Source organism: Tetrao urogallus (genome assembly GCF_951394365.1).
Source record: "Tetrao urogallus genome assembly, chromosome: 4".
NCBI classification, from domain to species: domain Eukaryota; kingdom Metazoa; phylum Chordata; class Aves; order Galliformes; family Phasianidae; genus Tetrao; species Tetrao urogallus.
Window position 1 is genome coordinate 46616969 of NC_136817.1, and position 4725 is coordinate 46621693.

Sequence of the window (4725 nt, forward strand, 5' to 3'; positions counted from 1 at the left end):
TTATCTTTGAAAAGGACAGGTGGCTGAGAGTGTTTGAGGTCTGTAGGATGAGAAAGCTGCTTGGATTTTGCTACTTTAGCAAATGTTTCATGATCTTTTTTTTTTTCCTCCTTTTTTTCCTCCATCCCAAACAAAATTTCAGCTTTATTTTCTTCCAGCTAAGAACTTTACAAATGCTGAAGTCTTTTTGATCTGAATAAACTGCGGGCAAAAAATTTACAGGTATTGTAGGGCACTCATGCAGAAAAAATAGGAAAAACTACAACTAGTTACCTACAGAGGAATAAATGAAAATTCATCAGTCCAACCTTCATGTGGTATCTGGTAGTGCTGCTAATTCGAAATTAGTAGATAATCAAAATAATTTTTAAAAAAGAAAACATTTTCTACATGGATAATAAAGTAATTTTGTTTCATAAAGCACCACCTCCTTCTAATATTTTGTAAGGGAATTGATGAAGGTATTTATAAATCTGTGAAAGGATAACATCATCATTGTAGTGTGCTCCTTACAGGGGGGCATGACCAAAGGGTTTGGAGATATGTATACATTGTTCTCCAGAACCTAAAAGGAAATAATTCCTTTTTCCCATGCTTTTCAGTGCTCTTTGGATTTGCCCTCTCTTTTGTGCTGGTTGATAGCCAGCAGTGAATTGGTGCTCCAGTTTGGTGTACTGAAGCTTCTCTCCTCATTGTCAGCACACCCTATCCAAGAGGGACCAGCATGTTTTCAGTGTTTGCTTACCAACCCAGCTATAACCTAAGTTATAATGCTAAAAGAAAACAAACATTTTTAGTTTTTAAAATGTTGTAACCCTGTTTCTAAGGAATTTTGGAGAACCTGTGCAGATTAAAATGAAATTCTCCCAGTGCATACGTGAGTAGCTTACCATTGAAAAAAGGGTGTTTTGCAACATTGTGTGCTTAACTTAGAGATTGTCAAGTCAAAGGGTTGTCGCTGAGTTACCCCCTTAGTTTGTTTAATTCTTTACCCAAACATGGTGCATGAAAATAGGCATTTTCTTTCCACACGGCCTGATGACGTTTAGAACTAGCCCACTGGTACTTTGACTGACTTTCAAGTAAAGATTAGGGTTTTACAGACATTTAGGTATAATTTTCAAATTTGTTTGAAAACTGCTGCCCAGAATTACATTTCTGTCAGTTAAAAAATAGTTTGCACATGTTAGAGCCACGTGGCTTCTCAGTCTTGCCTTAAGAGGGAAAAAAAACCCAACCAACCAACCAGTTTCTTCTCTTCTCCTCCCTTCCCTCCCCCCCCCCCAAAAAAAAGCTTGTAAAAAACAACACAGTTGATGAAGAGTTTCAGATTTGCATCAAAATTCCGAAGTACCATCTGTGTACTTAAAATTGACATCTTTATATTTTCTAAACTGTATTGGTGAATATCACAGTGTTCTAATTAATGTGCTGGAGCAGGTGATATGTTTTTGATGTTAAATACAGAGGCCTGAAATTGCTGCCAATTTGAACTGATGCACCCGAAGTGTGAAAAAATCATATGTGCAGGATATATAAAACCTAAGCCAGAAAGCTGAGGGTGTCCATTTGTCAGAGAGGTTATCTGTCATACTGGCAGTCCATCCAGTTAGCATTGAGACTTTGCATGGGAAAACCCGAATTATCAGGTAAATCACTAAGGAGGGAGGAAACTCAGAAAACAGAGCTCTGACTTGGCTTGATTTTTTTAGATGCAGACAAATGTTTTCTTGGTGTTTGTTTTATGACTGTTGTACTGAGTGTGTTTATAGAATGCCTTTGCTCCTCTGAACAAGTCTGACTCTGATGAAAGGATTTGTGCTGTGAAAAGCAGCAGTTAATTAACACCTCTGGGCTGGAGGAGCTCTAGCCAGATTGTGATGCACTTCTTCCTTTCTAAGTGGAGCTTCTGTTGGGACTTGCATCCATTTATGTGCTCACTGATGGACTTGCAATGGTAAATTGTTTCAATAAACGAATACAGGCCAAGAGAGAAACTCCCAAGGGAGTGGGAACAAGTAGTTCCCAACTACAGGAGCAATGTTGCAACTGCTCTGTTTACCTAATCGCTTGATGCTTGTTTTCCTAGAGAAACAAGGGAGAGGTGGCATGCATAAGCAACTCTAGCTACAAGGAAAAGCCAGGCTTTGTGCATTTTGACCATTATTATTTAACGGATTTATCTTAGAAGCTTTTAAAATTTGTTCTGAGAAAAGTATACGCTGACTTCACGGCCTTACATCTGAATGCATCAAAATGTGAAGATTGATCAGTGCAAACTGATACCTGAAGCTGGGAATGTATTTCTTTTTTATTTTTCCCTAAAAATTTTCGAACATCTGTAATTCTTTCTTATTTCTGTCATGATCTGTAGTACTCGTAAATTAGATTGTATTTGTTATCATGTAACTCAAGTTGGCAGGGAGATGGGCAAGCCCTAGGCAGGAAGTATTATGAAAATTTTAGATGGGTGGCAGCACGAAACTCCCACAGCTGTTTGGAACAAGATAAGAATGTGTCATAAGATAGCTTCATGGACTTGGGAATAGTTTGGAAACAATTGAATGTTTGGGAATAAAAGCGTGGAAAAATCATTCTGAAACTGCTGAAGAAAAGAAATGATGTAGATGTTTCACAAGAGGTAAGAGTGATTGTTGCAGCTTCTTCTCTGAGAAGTTTGTAGAAGTTGTAGGTGAGAGTTCTGTTATCCTGAGCCTCACTTATGGAAACAGAAATGTGGCTAGAAACACTGATGTGAAAAAGCAGGTCTTGTGACCAGGTGCAGATTCAAAGGCTGATTTTCTGACCTGGGAAACTGGTTCTAATCTGTGGAGATCTCTGCAGCAGCAATAACTCAATGTAGATAAATACCTGTAGCAACAGGTGCAAGCAAAGTGCAGACGTTGACCAATTATATTTTATTTTTTTAACCTGATACTCTTTCAAAAGAATTTTTTTGTTTGTTTCTTGTGTAATGTGAATATCACTGAAGAGGGCTGACTGGGAGATAAAATATTTTGATGTTATCAATATTGAGATCTGAAATCAGAATTAGTATCAAATTATTCTTGTATCTGTGCTAGACTTCTGATATCACAATTTCTAAGACAGTTTTCTTGTTGTAAGTGCCAACAGAGAGTTTGTACTATGGAGAACACACTAGTTGTTTTGGGAGAGAAAGCTTATGATGAACCCTTGTAGTCTGGTGTGTGTTAAGGTGGTCTGAAAGCTAATACTAACCTTTAATTCTTTGAACAGTGTTTGCATTTTCAGTAATATCCTTCTTAATTACCTTTAAGATTGTGAATTTATATTCAGAAGGATAATAAACAGAATGTGGCAGCTTGGATAATTAAATAGTGCACTCAAGATGATTACTAATTCAAAAATTCATCTTCCTTTCAATAATGCAGTGTGACGGATGACCAGTGAGTTTATGTGCATAGATGTATCAGAGGAAGAGGGAAAACAAAAAGAGATTGTTTGTAGTAATTATTTTGTCCAATTTGGTTACCTTTACTTAAGCATCCTATCCTGTAAAGTGTAAACTGGAGACTAATCCTTCAACATTTGCAGATATATACCTTAAAAGAAAAAGGTACTTCTTAATGCAGTGAACAAGAAAATAAATCCAGATGTGTGAAATGGTTGGAGTGTGGAATGTAATAAATTAGTCAGCTAAGACAGTGAGTGAAACGTGGTAACACCGACTGAAAGGCAAAGGCCATCAGTACATGTATTGTCAAAACAAATAATGAAAGGTTTGGGAACAAAGCAAAAGGAGAGGTACTGAAGTGATTGTGTTTACATCTAACTTTATTTAAACACTTCTTCTGTAGGATAATACTGCGAGGTGACCTGCAGCTTTTCAAGCTTTTCTGTATGATACTGTGAAATGTACTGTGTAACTGAGATCTTGATAGTCAGCCTGAAATCTTTGGAAGTAGAAGGTGGAAGGCATGTATTCAGCATTTGCTGAGACTTAGGCTTCTTTAATCCTTTGCTTCCAAACTGACATCTTCTAAACCACTGTTTGTGAAAGAAAACTTTCATTGATTCATAGACAACAATTTCCAAAATGTCTTTTACTGTTGCATGTTCAATTTTTTCAGAGCAAATTTATTTTTGCAGAAGGCATTAAGGCCCACATGTATATGTGTGGGCCTTAATGATTAAAATCTGGTTGCCCGAAAATATCTCATAGGCACCCAGCTCACCCATAGCCTCCTAGTAGAATGGGAAGGATGGCACTGAGTTCCTGAGCTTCAAGAGTCTTGTTTCATAGGGAATTTTTCAGAAAATTATTCTCTTAAAATGCTTGAAGTCTGGTTGGTACTGTGGTGAGGAAGAATAGTCAGATGTGGTCACATTATTCTCTCTGGGATAGGATCATAGCATATCCTGAGCTGGAAGGGCCCATAAGGATAATCAAGTCCAACCCACCTAGAGCAAGATAGGCTGCAGTGTACTTTATTTCAGCCCAGCCAGATACAGCTTTTGGCAATACCTGAACTTTCTTGTGTAATCGTTAACTTCTGTGAACTTCCGTGTGGTTCAGATGGACTCCAGCTGTCTGTATTTTCAGTTAATTTTGTTTGTAAGTAGAAGTTCTTTTCACTACAGAAATCTCCAGAGCTGTGATCCTTCAAAGACAGAGTAATGACTTTGTTTCTCTCATCTTCACAGGAACTGATATTCAATGGCTAGAAACAGGGGCGACAAGTG